This window comes from Drosophila simulans, chromosome 3L (genome assembly GCF_016746395.2).
Source record: "Drosophila simulans strain w501 chromosome 3L, Prin_Dsim_3.1, whole genome shotgun sequence".
In the NCBI taxonomy this organism is placed as follows: domain Eukaryota; kingdom Metazoa; phylum Arthropoda; class Insecta; order Diptera; family Drosophilidae; genus Drosophila; species Drosophila simulans.
The window spans coordinates 519,705-533,253 of record NC_052522.2 but is presented as its reverse complement, the minus strand read 5'-3'; the positions used below and the strand labels follow the sequence as shown (position 1 = coordinate 533,253).

Sequence of the window (13,549 nt, the reverse complement as noted above, 5' to 3'; positions counted from 1 at the left end):
CCTGTCTGCCCACAAGTTCAGTCCAACACTCCACTATTCACTTGACTCAACTAACCGGCACGCACTTCCCGATCGCAGATATGAAAACCGAAAAATAAGAGCCCCAGAGATAATAAACCGACTTTCCAATTGACCCAGTTAACACCATACCGGCTTACCCAATCCGCTGCGAAATGGAGCGCGAAAGGGTTCGGGCCTTATAAATGTGGGAGCCCTTGGGCATTATAAATAATATGTGGCTTACAATTAATTAGAGAAACACGTAAGACAAATGAATTTTGAGAAGTTTATCGTGCACCCATCGCGGAGATCGAGCGAAAAAGATTCGTTGCATCATTAGCACTTCCAGTTTGTGGCTTAAAGTTTGATTTCAGTTTGGGAGCACGAAATCTTTCCCTGAATAAATTATGTGAGCAAACTGATAAGAAGAAATAAAAATAATTATACATTTATAAGAAAGAAAATCCGCTATAAATAGTTGAACTGGTATAAAGATATTTGAATAAACTCCAGTATATCTTGAAGTATCAACAGCAGGCAGCTTAATTATATGCCATCATAAGTATCAGATCGTTTTCTCAACACCAAATGGAGTCATTCGCTTTTCGTATCAGGCTGCACCTCAAATTGATTTTCGAAATTAAGTAATTAAAGTTGTGCCATGGTCACACCTCCTACTCCGCGTTTATCGATCAAAAATCGAGTTCTAATTGAATGCGGAGGGTGTTTGCATTCTGCCACTCCCACTTTCCAATCCCGTAGTCGTTCCATTTTATGGAACCGTTAGGAAAACAGAGATGATAAGTGCATTCGCACTGCACTTGAAATACATTGCACTCATAATAGCGGCGAGGAAAAACAGAAAAGGAAAATCGTATCCATGACTGCATTTACCCGCCCAAAACAGCTGACTAATGGTTCAGGAAGAATCGGGGGAGAATGAGGTGGAAAAACACGCCCCCCTCATATTAAAGCGTGTAATTAGTTTTGAGTAGATATCTATCCCCCCAGGCGAGAAGAAGGCAGTTGGATCACATCAATGATTGTGGATGGAGTAAAACGGGGAAAAGGGATCAAGTTCAAGTAAGTCCCCAGTCGGTTCTTTTAGAAATCTTTTCCATTTACCATGACAATAAATGGCGAGAATTTTCCATGTTTATCCCTCGAGCAACGCCCGTTGAAATGGGCAAAGGGAAAACCATTCATGTTTTATTCAAGTTGCTCCAAACAAGTGCATGCAAAGCCAAAATCAATAAAAATTAGTCGACACTCTCTGACAATGCATTTCATTTGCCAAGGAGGCGGGCAGAGACTTTTGCCAGCTGTCAGTTCATGACATTGATATAAAAAGGAGAAGGGACGGGACCAATGACTCTGGCTTTGCTTTAATGCATTTTCCAGGAAGGAATACACCAATCAGCAAGCCAGGCGTCATATGAAACCATTAAAGTTTTCTCATGCGCAGGAAAACTTACGAGCAGTGGTGATGGGTATCCTGTTTGCATATTCAAACAAAATTGATTAAACCCTGGCTACACTTCCTTTCTCCCAAGTGTTGTTTATTAGAAATGAAACGATGAATAGAAAGTTGTTTTTTATTTGTCCCTAAGACTTAAAAACAGTTTTATTTCCATAGCTAAATGAGTGGCAAAGTGGCCTAGGAAATTAGCTGAGTTCAAAATGTCTTATTGATTGGATTGTCTATCGCTTGCGATAATCTGCAGCCATGTTAATCATTTGTCAGTGCTTTCTGAGGGTCTGCGGCTCTGCCATCGAAACAATCAGTTAAATTAATTAAAATTGCCTTACAGTAGCGGCTGCAACTTCAGCAATCACAAACAGCAACTAGCAGCGGCCGCCGCATCACGTCATGTCGCTTAAAAACGTCATTAACATCAACATTAACCTAACCTCCTCAAACAACGGCGGACTTTTCACCTTGGAGTTTGAGCCCCAGACGGAGACTGCAATTTTCCAAACGAGACAGAAATCAACTCATTAAAGCCGCCCGTCCGCAGAGAGAGTCCAATGCAATGCAATGGAATGGAAATGAAAACGAAAACGCCAGACTCGCGGAAAAGAGCAGGTGGGAGTTGCAGGTTGGAATCGGAATCGGAGGAGTTGATGGCGAACGAGTCGGGGCCAAAAATCAATGCGGGTGTTTGCTCTGTCTCCTCTGAGGCAACATTCACTTGTCGCCGGCGTGGAAACAGAAGCAACATGCGATGTGGCAAGTTGCAGGTTGCAAGGGGAGGATGTAGTGGGCGGTCTGGCGATGGCTACTGTCACTGGTCTGCTGGACAGCGGTCGTCTCCTTGTCCTGTCCGCCTTGGAAAGACAAATGTGAGATTTGCATTTCTTTCGCCGAGCGAAATGAAATATATATCTTGTAATTTCGCAGTCAAAGGAAAACCCACACACATCAGCCTTTGGCGCCAGTTTATGAAAAGTGTTACCAAATGCACAAAAATAATAAAAAATGCCACGGTTACACTTTGAAAGAGTGTAACCTTTCTGAATAGCATTGTGTTCCCTAATGAATATGCGTTTTTAATGAAATAACAATATTCTAATCAATATAACTCACCCTATTAAGACCACCTGTATAGGTAAGAAGAAAAAGTTAATTAATCAATAAATAACTGAACAGATTTGGGCTAATTGAAAAGTGAAGAAAGCCAGGAGAAAACCTCGTACTTCAAGCTCTTTGCGTACGCACAATTTGACTTACTTTTGCAGCATATTTTTGTCGCACTTTTTTCTGCCAGCTTGATCTTCTTGGTGATTCTCTAATTTTCACCTGCTGTCTTCTCATCTCCTCTTCTGGGGCCACAAATTTCACCCATCAGCCCAGAAACTCTTGACAAATTAATAAAACAACTTGTCAAGTGGCTTTCCGCACAGGAACGGAACCTGCGGCTACTCACTCATTTTTTGGCGGTGCAGATTGGCGGTGGTTTTTGCATTTTAGTTGGTTGGTGGTGATCTTTTGCAAATTGCATTCTTAATGGAGACTGTCGAGTCCCGGGGCCAAAAAGCAAGATGCAAATGACTTGGGCAGTGCCAATTGCAGCGGTGGATTTGGGGAACGGCATTTGGAGAGTTGTTTGCTCATGTCACATTTTGTTAATTTACGTTGGGAGGGAAAATTAAGCACGGAATGTGTTTTCTTTAACAAAGAGGGAATAACTTTTATATGGAATGCAAAATGTACAATTAATTTGAATTTCACCGATTTTCTATTAAAAACTTCCAAACGCTTTCCACCGCATCATCATCCAATTTAGTTTTACTTCGTACAAGTGTCATTAAGTGCAATTTGAAATACTTTCAATCGAATGCCGCCTTCGCATGCCAAACGGTTTGTTGTTCAATTTCGCTGCGGTTGTCTGATTTATGACTATTTAATTACCATTGGAAGGCAATGAAACAAAAACCAAAAATGCAAAATTAACAATGCAAATTGCACGAAGAGCGAAAAAAGACACTGTCTGAGGCGCCACCTGGCGGCTGGTGGCAGGTCGTTGAACGTTGGAAAAACGCCAATAAAAGGGGTTTAATTTTTTCCGTAATTATAAAAGGTCTTTCCAAACACGCTGTCGTCGCTTGTGCCTTAGAAATGTGTTAAATTTTCGCTCACATTCGTATTTGCAGTATTTATGGGCGCGCCACGCCCACTCCTGCGGCCAGACACAAGTGCTGCTAATTAAAATTCAACGTCTGCCCACCACCACCACCTTCACCACCTTTAACCGGCTAATTTTAGGGGGTAAGACACACACAAACATCAGTCGCATCGAAAAATAACAACAGTAACAAGGCTGCAAAACAAAAGCCGCTGCCGCCGGCTTCTTTTTCGTGTTTTCGTTTTTAAAACTTGGCTCAAACACGCGATGGCCGCGAATTTCGGAGAATGAAATGTACAGAGAGGAGGATACCCTTCTCGGAGACATTAGACGTTTTTTGTAGCATAATAAGAGTCATGAGTTTTTTACTTTAAAGATAAAACAAAATCATTAAAGCCATAGTTTGACTTAATACAAACCTTTTGTAAGATCTTACAAAACTTACAAACCCATTTAACCATAAACAAAACCTAAAGCTAAACACACACCCTGTTCTGCAGTGTAAAGTTCATATAGTTCGCATGTCAGAGATCCATAAAAAGGAGAGTTCACGAACGAAACCCTAATTCTAAGAGAGGGGGTCTTTGCTCAACATTGACATTCAGGAAGGACATACACACGTGAGCAGAGCCTTGAATGAAAGTGGAGGAGTATTTTTGTATATTTGTGCAGCTGTTGTGCGGAAAGAAGTTTTCTGCGGGGGAGGGACCTATTGTACATCCACCTGACCCAAATATAATTCATTTAAAGCGATTTCACCGTCCTAATCACGTGAACTCCATCTCAAGTTCAGGCCGCGACTCAAAAGGTAACCTTAACCCCCATGATTAACCGTTGAGAGTTACACTTTCGGCCATTGGTTTCACCCAATGTGAAAGTGGCGAGTGCGATATGGAAAAGCACACACAATGCGAACTCCCAGTTCGAGTATCTAGTATCTGCTAGATGCATTTATGAAATGCACTTTTCGGGGGGCTCGTGGTTTCTTTCTTTTAATATTTCGGCGGGCACGTACACACAGAGAGCTTCGAATTGCGTTTGCTTTTCCCAGCCTTGAGATCAGACAATGAGATCTGCTGGGGAGAGGAGTGGTCGGGGGATTTTGTAAGACACCTGAGGCGGCGACGTCGGCGGCCGTTGCATGTCATTTTCTGACGCTATCTCAATAATTCATACGCAATTGTATTGAACAATAAATTAATCACACGAACGAGCCGAAACAAACGATGGCAGTCGAGGCAAACAAAACAGCGCACACAGACACACATGACTCTTTTGGCTTCCAGCTCTTGAGTCCCGGGACTCCGTGATAAACGTCATAAGCCAAGAGCTGCTAAGTGAGTCGCCAGGAGATGGGTACGTGACACGCGGCGGGTTAAAAATTAGAGGCAAGCTTAACAATAACAGTAAGTGTCACCTTTAAAACGAGTCAAACATCAAGTATCCTATGTGATCCATTTAAAGTAAGAAGTTGGGAGCTAGCTGATATTCCATTTTAACTCACGTTGCCATCGCCCGACCGAAAACGCTTGCACAAATCCACATTTGGAAAAATGCATAAATATTTATACCAAACACGATCCGCCAGAAATGTCGGTGGAAATTAAAAGAGCAATTTTCCAATTGAATAAAGACGACGAAAAATGGTTTGCGAGGAGCAGCTAGGAGCTAGTAGTTAGGAGCTGGCGAGGTGGCCGCCAAAGGAAGCAAAGATCAAACAAAGATCGAACGTGTTTTGGGTGCAAAAGTCAATTAATCATTAGAGGAAAACAAACCGAAGCAACAAAAGCCGATTCCATGTTGCATGTCTCTCGGTTTTGATGAGGCACAGGAAGTCCAATGTTTGTTCGCCGAAGTCAAAGTCCCGAGCTGTGACAATGGCAAAGTTTTAGTTTGTGCAATTAACGAACATTTTCCAGATGCCGGGGACACGCTTTGGATACGGCATTTCCAGCTCCAGCTGCGACTCCTGTGATCCTCGCCAGATTCCAACAAGTATTTCAATTTTTCAGTTTGGGCCTCGGCGTCCATGTCGCTCGTAGTGATCTTGTTTCTGCATACTTTTTGTTTGCAGTGTATTGATGCCTTTTTAATTGCTGCACGGAAAGTCGCTTTGTTTCTTTTTTCCCGTCTTTATGAGCCACTATACATATCTAGGGTGCCCCCGCCTATCGAGTCACACATATGCATACATAGGTACAGTGAATACTCGTGTGTGTATGACTTGGTTCAGTTGAGGCAGTCACTCAGTTAGTCTGTCAAACGAGCGGCCACTCATATCGGCATGTTTTTTATATGCGAGGACTTTACATAATCGAAACCAGGCGACCTAAAAATAAAGGAAAAACTTGATATTGAGCAATGCTCGTTGGCCAATTAAAAGCAAATTGGGGCAATATAAAAAATCATAAGATTGGGCTCGTCGTGTATAGCAGGGCTAGTGGCGAACAGTCTGATTTGTATTATGTGCCTAAGTAAACATAAAGCACTTTAAATACCAACCTATTAATCTGTCAAAAGGGGTGTAATTATTAAAACCAATAATGCTAAATAGGAAGTTACATTTTAAGCTACCTTAAACTAGGGTTCCCATCTCGACATTATCTTCAACTCAGCCACAACTGTCATTAAGTTGTCACTCTATCGATCTATCTATCTTATCTCCTGAAGAAAGATGTCTCCTATAAATGATGCCAAGTTGAAGATCACTGTGATTTCATTAACCCCGAACCAAAAGCAGTCACAACAAAGTCAATTGAGACCACCTGAAGATCACCAGTCCGCGGTGAACCTTTCACACTTCCAATCGCAATGGAAATGGAAAACGAAAGTGAACCAAACCGAAAATGGATACAAATCGAGACTCTAATTGTTGGATTGTCTTCCTCGGTTTATGGCTTGTCACAGCTTGACGCGGGTTTAATTGAGTTGCGAATAAAATGGAGCTGTAAACATATCAATTATCCAGCCGACCTGCCGCTGCCCGAGGCATTCGTTTTGGCCCAATTATCGCAAGTCGGACACCAAACTACCATAAATACATACATATGTGCACATGTGTCTCTTACGCACGCTAGATATTACCAATTGCCCACTCTTCCCCGATTTTCCTTACTGCTGCTTACTCTCGTTTCCTCTGCTCATTTGCTGCAACTGCAACTGAAGTTGCAAGTTGCGAGTTGCAACTGCAATGGCAAAAGTTAGTTTGGAAGATTTATCGGCAGGCGGTTCGCGGCAGCGCCATCTCTTTCCCTCATTACGCCGATTCTCACTTTTTCTTTCTTCGCTGAGCTCCCAACATGTGCCTGGCATTTTATCAAAATCGAATCTGTGGCATTTCATTCCAGTCTTCCAGCCCACACATCCCCAACAAGTTGGGGACAATTTTGCTGGATATAGAGGGTATATCGACTATTTAAACAGAGTTGTATCAGATCGCATATGACGCGATTCTTTAAGGTTGTCATTTCTCTTGACTTTATAAGTATAATTATAATTTGTTGAATTTTTCCCAGTAATTTATTTAGCAGAGTGTAGGAAAGTGAGCCTAGATTTGATTTTATTCGACTGCTTTCGTCGTGTGCTTCCACTTTCGAGCTGCAGTAGCAGAGCTTGTCATGGTTTTGCTGCCACTGAGAAGAGCCGTCTTCTCTGTTGGAGTCGCGTCATAGCTGAGGAAAAGCATTTTATCTATGAGTTGTCAATGCTCAACTGCCAGGCATTGTTTTTACTGCCTTGTCTTTCGGTTTTGCTGCCTTCGCCTTGCCGGCTCCGAAAGTGAATCTCAAATATTTCTTGATGGCTATCTCGGCTGGAAAAGCGCCAAGGATGGTGTCTCGTTTGGGGCATGTGGATGAACGTACATAGATGTGGGGATGGTGGCACCCATGTTCGATGCACGTCAACAGAATTCGCGAACAAGGTCATGGGAGTCGGTCGAAGGGGGGTGATGGTTGGGAGGGGTCTGTCCATAGCACATATCGTCGGCATCTCGCGGCTCATTTGGAGGAGATTTTCCGTGGCTGCGCAAGAGTTTTGTTTTGCCAACGCATTTCACTTTCTATTGCATTTCGAATGCTTTTCTCCCTGTCACTCTTCCTCTTTCGCTTTCGTTTGAGTTTCGTTAATGAACTCAAGAGGGTTTCTTTCGGCTTAAATCTTCATCGAGCTCGTTCTTTTTAAGATCGTTAAGATCTCTTTTTTCCGACGAGAGTTCTGTGAAAGCTCTTGATGTCAGTTTTGTATTCATTTTCGTGCCTTTGTTTTTGTTGGGGCAGCCGAAAATGTTGCATTTGCGTCTCACCTGACAGAATTTCCGTGTGTTCCGCATCTGAGTTTTGCACTTTAGGATTGAATTTCAGTTGGCCGGCAAAAAAGAAGCGAAACAAACAAAAGAGTTATGGAAGTGTTGGGTAAGGTGTTTTTATATGAAACGGGTTCTACAATTACTCGCAGGAATGTGTATAAAACTGAATGGAAACCATGGGAGTACAGTTGCGCATAAAATCATTTAACAATTGATATATATTATATACAAGATTGATATATATTATATACAAGATTTGACTACTGCTAAATGTTGAATAATATTATGAAACCATCTTAAATAGAGCTTCTATCGCATCTGGCATATGTCAGATAGTTTTAGGAGCCACAAGAAAATTTCCCACTCAACCAAAAACAGGGCATTGAATTTCCATCTCGGTCGGTGGGCCTCTCCCTCCGAAGCCCCCGGAAAAACCGCCCAACTCTGAGACCGACTGGGAAAGGGATCCAATTATCGCCTGGAGACGTTGTCGTCGTCGTCGTCATTTCTGGCTTTGTTGCTCTTGTCGACCGCTGACGATCGGCGTTTGTGCCCATTTCCGACTTTAACAGCTTGACCACAGATGCACCCTGCTGCCCCCTTTCCCAGCCTGTTTTTTTCTATCTTTTTTGGGGTATTTTTTGTTTATTGTTTGTTAAAGTAAAACGCCGTTCAGTTTTTTTGTTTTGTGATTTTTTTCTCGAGGATTTTGGTTCGTGCAAATTTCGCCGAGTTCGCAGTTATTTGCTGCGGCTGCTGCTGTTGCTTTTTACAAATTGCCTGTAAATGATATTTTCACAACTCGCATCGATTGACTGGCTGAGTGACCCCCCGCTCCCCGGAAAGTGAGAGAGTTCGTTGGGGTTAATGCGACCAATAAATTGTTGTTGCCGATATTTCGGTTGTTGCTGCTCGATGCTCGATGCTTTATGAGCCACATTTTGGCTCTCTTTCCCACTCTCGAGATGCAGTTTTGGGTCGGGAATGCCGTTTTGGCCGTTGTCTTTGGGCCGTTGAGCCTAACGGCAAATGACGGGAAATATTGAAATTTCGCAGCGTAAAATTGTTTTCAATTTAATCGACATTGTTCAATTTTTCATGTCCAGCTCGTCGGCGAGTTGGGGTTTCCTCTCGTTTTCCGTTTGTGCAATTTGAGTGCAAATATAATTAATGATAATGAATTGTTATGCGAGACGCCCTCGGTCAAATCTGCACCGAAAACAGCGAAACAAAATAAAAAAAATGTCGTGCAGTAGTCGGAGTTTGTGGGAGTTTGTTGGCAAGTATCTGACTTTTTGCTTCGTTGCATTCGGTGCAGCTGATTTATCACTGGAGACAGCTCCGAGGTTGCGGCGGTGTCTGGCGAAAGGTTGCCGTAAAAATGTTGGAGTAATATTAAAAAAAAAGTTAAGACTCAGAAGTTGGGAATACCCTTCTAATGGAATCATATAAAAAAAGAGTCATTAAAGGAATATCACACTATTTGGATCTCTTTTGAAAATATACAAAAATACTAGGAAAATACCAGGTATTCTTCCGCTTATACAAACTATGGCATGTAAATCGTAAATTAAGTTTCTTGAAGTAGGGTATCCAAATGTTCCCTATCAAATATTAGCTGGTAAAAGTTGATGCTTGGTGCCTCAGTTTCTGCGTTTGACTTTCCATTATGCAATGTCTGTGCCAAGTGCTAATATCAAAAACATTGGTAAACAATTTCCAATTTTCTATCTGGTTGTTGTTGTGATTAGTCAAACTCCGTTTCCGCTCCATTCACAACATTTTCACAGCAATTCGCTTGTTTGTTTTAACACGCGTTTATTTATCATCTCCTTTATCTCGTTTCAGCCGAAAGTGAATTGAATGGCATCGAATGGATGGGATGGATATGTGTATGAATTTCAACTTTCGCACAATTTGCGCGCTTTTCACACTCGATTATGTGAGTAATTGTCTGTTAATTAACTTTGCGATGGCTTTTGGGGGAAACAAAAATAATAGATGTGTTTATTAGCGTTTTCATCCGTATCTCTCAATCTGTGCTTCGCACACTTTGCCTGGCGTAATGGGTTAATTAAGAGAGATCATTGAGCAGTTACCACTTCACTACTAGGAAGTGGGCCAAATCCAAGTTCAAGGCAACACGGCGTATGCGCATTACTGAAAGTATAGCTTTATATTCCTTAGCAACAGTTATTAGTTATCCTATATAACTGCTCTTTGTTTTCCCTCGCTAATTAGCTTCTCTAAACCACTTTGAGGTGATTTTAAATTTATGTTTTCTGCCTTTCCTGCACCACTTAACCCACTAATTTGCTAGCATATTGCAGGCTGATCGGCCAGATTGGGGGTGTGACTGTGGGTTATTTACTGCTTCGCCACCTGTCATCCGCCGAAAGAGTTACCGCCTGTTGGTTTGGTGGGTCAGTGGTCACAAGAAACCACTTCGCCTGGCAAAAGGCGTGGTCAAATCGGGACTAGTTTTCCCAAATCCATTTTTTGCTGTCTGGAGCTTTGATAGCTTTTCTGGCTGTCATGTGTAATGTGCCGGGGACCCCAAAAACGATCGCAGAACACGAGGAAAACGTGTTCAAACCGCAAAAACAGACAAAACACAAAACATTTATCATATGCTCAGGAATGTAGACAAGTGTTGGTGGGGTTAGAAGGGGAAAAGGTGGAAAATGGGGTGTGGGGCGTTGAAAGAAGTAAGGGAACGCGGGGAAAGGGGAGGTGGCGGCTGAAGTCAAAATGTTTATGGCTTGTAGACAAATTGTTGCTAGCGACAACTTAAAAGCAGCAAACAGTCGAACGCCACCGAAGTAGATTTTATAGTAAACTGTAATATTTTTGCTGGTAGATTGGAAGAAAGGGTATTTGGCTGTCTGCGTTCTTGGAAGGTGGCGATACAATGTTTGCATGTTAACCAAATTTGTCCCCACTTTCAGAGATACGATAACTTTCGTTGTTTCGTGGGCTCCTTTATTGGTGGACCACTTCTCTAATTGCTCTTGCACCGAAAGTCAAACCAGGCCAAAAAGTTTCCTTTTGTTTTGGCCTGGCTGAGTGGGTCCTCTGTCCAGTGTCTTTATTCCGTAACCATGTTCCACGTCGCCATACGTCGCACAACACTTGCAGTTCATTTTATTTGTAGTTCATTTTTTTCTTGACCTTCTTTCTGGAGGAGCAGTTTTGACATTTGGGGGGTCGTGGCAAAGGAACATATGTTAAGATTTTAGTCAAGAGCGAACCGAGTAAACAGTAATTAATATGGAAATATATAGCGAAGAATGAAATGTTTATGGCCTGGTGAAAAACTATGGACAATAATTGTTGGCTACTGTGGGCCATAAAAGTGGGGAGAAAGAAGACTTGATAATAGATGACCAAATGAAGAGGGAAAATAAAAGGAACTAAGCAAGAAAACGCGCATCGTAGAATCAAGTCAGCTTATCAAGGAGAGAAAAAATGGATTATCAAACAGAAACCGGTTTAGCTTAAAAAAGACTGTTCAAAATGTGGCACCCAGATAAAACCCTTTTGTAACTAGATCAGTAACTACGATGGCTTCAGTTATCTTCCCCGCCATCGTCGTATCTCATGTATCACTGGGCGATAAAAGTTTGTCAAAGCCAGACACGACCACTACAAATTAAACAATTCATTGTCTCTGTTGCCACAAAAAAAAGGAGGAAAATATGACTTTGTGGGCAGACCGCCTTAATTTAAAGTAGGTTGCACTGGACCACATATTGTGATTGTTTCTGTGTTTTTGCGGTTGCATGGCCGTTGCTCCAATGCCTTTGCCACGAAGTTGGTTTACAAGTCAATATGGTTATTGTTATTGTCGCCAGATTGCCAGCGATTTGGCCACTTGGCCAGCACTCACGTGTGCCAAAAGTGACGTCGTCTCACCTCTCCCTTCCCCTTCTCTGTGTGCCTGCAGTTGACAATTCATTAGGTGTTGCTGCTGCAACAGCAGCTGTAGCAGTTGCAGCGGTGCTGCTGCAGCAACTGTCTTTGGCAACTGCCAACTTATGGCAGGCTGCCTGCCTTTGGAGGAGACCGACCCCTCCAATCACGGCTTTTGGCCTGGTCAACTCGGCGTGAATGGCCAAATCGGTGGAAGACAGTGCCAACGCGATTCTTAGAAGAATTCGCAGATAAGTCGGTTGGCTGGCTGCTGGTTGTTCATATAAAATATAGCTGCGGCTGTTGCTGCCACGGCTGCACTATAGTATAAACAATATTTTAATTACGCTTTGGTCTGCGGAATGTCGATTTCCTCGGTCTGGGTCTCCGATTGTCCAACACTGTGCTCGACTTGGTGTCTGCGAGCGATTTCAGCTTTTGCAATTAGAGATGGCATTTCAAATGGACTGTTATAAAATTATTTAATTAATTTCTTTAAAAAATGTCAATGTAATGATTCCCGCAATTCTTCTGTTTATTTATAGTCAATATATTTATTTTACTTAAAAAGTTAAATTTTAAGTACAATCACTCTTACTCATGACTTCACACTCAAAACCAGCTGATGACTAAATTATGGCCAAGTACGCGGACTTTTATGACTTATTGTGGCCAACTATACGATTTTCGAAGTCTTATCTCGACTGGGGCCCCAGATAGTGATACTCGTATTAAATTGATTTCATTTTGGGCCACTCGAGTGTCGCGGAATTGCCTTATCAACTCTATCTAATCTTGGGGCACGAGTAAAGTTCATCGGAAAATCTGGGCAAACAAAATAATTGGTTTCCCCAATTGTTGGCACTTGACTTGCTTAAGTTGGTCACAGAGTTTTCCACCGTGTGAATAAATAGCGATTTAGTGAGTAGACATCCGGTTTGCGGGGATTCTCTGTTCTCATTTCATTCGTTATGGACCAAATGTTTAGCAGATAAAGAGCAAAACGGAAGTGAGTGGAGTTCAAAGTAAGTGAAAATGAAGTGTTAAGGTTGGGAACAAGAACAAAGAAAGTTTTGTTTTCGTTTTCAAGTAGTAATAGTTATTTGAGGAAATCAAGCTAGTGAGTTATCAATGTTTTTTTTTAAGTTGAAAAGAACGTTGGGTATTGTTATCAAAAGATTAGCAGTTTCAACAACATTTAGAAATACTCCATTGAAAATCGAAAGTTTTGCTTACCCAAAAATATGCGTTTGTAAGCAAACTGAAATAGATTCTATTGTCATCCCTCCCGGCATTTTATAGCGATGAACAATGAGCCCTGGTAGATTTACGATTGTCTCGGAAACTACGTGTCTGGCATGGACAAAATGGAGGGACCTTCGATCTGGAAGACCCCTTGCACTGGAACCACTCCCCACAATCCGATCCACATGTGTGTTGACTTCATTTCGGTTTCGTTGGCTTATTTTTACGCAAATATTTGTCTATTTTTAGCCCTCCCTTTGGCTGCCCCTTTACTGCGGCTCCTCTTTGTGCTTATTAATGGCCTCTGCTTTGGCTGCTTCTTCTGCTGTGGGTCTCCGATCTCTGGGGTCTCGGATCTCGGATCTCCGAGGTCTGTGGGCCTTGTGGCCAAACTTTATGTTCCACATGTTTTGGTCGGTCTTTCGACTTTGGCTTCGTTTCGCTTGAAGATCGGTTTTCT

The 13,549-nt window shown here is 42.2% G+C and overlaps 1 protein-coding gene across 5 annotated transcripts in view; it reads left to right on the top strand.

The window, feature by feature from the left end:
- LOC6734428 overlaps positions 1-13,549 on the top strand; it is a 105,766-nt gene that overhangs the window by 15,935 nt on the left and 76,282 nt on the right. For 4 of the 5 annotated variants that reach the window (XM_016182027.3, XM_016182029.3, XM_016182022.3 and 1 more), the window contains exon 2: positions 9,781-9,874. The exons of the other annotated variant lie outside the window; for it this stretch is intronic. The gene's annotated coding sequence lies outside the window, so the exon portion shown is untranslated. The remainder of the gene's footprint in view (positions 1-9,780; positions 9,875-13,549) is intronic. 5 annotated transcript variants of the gene reach the window in all.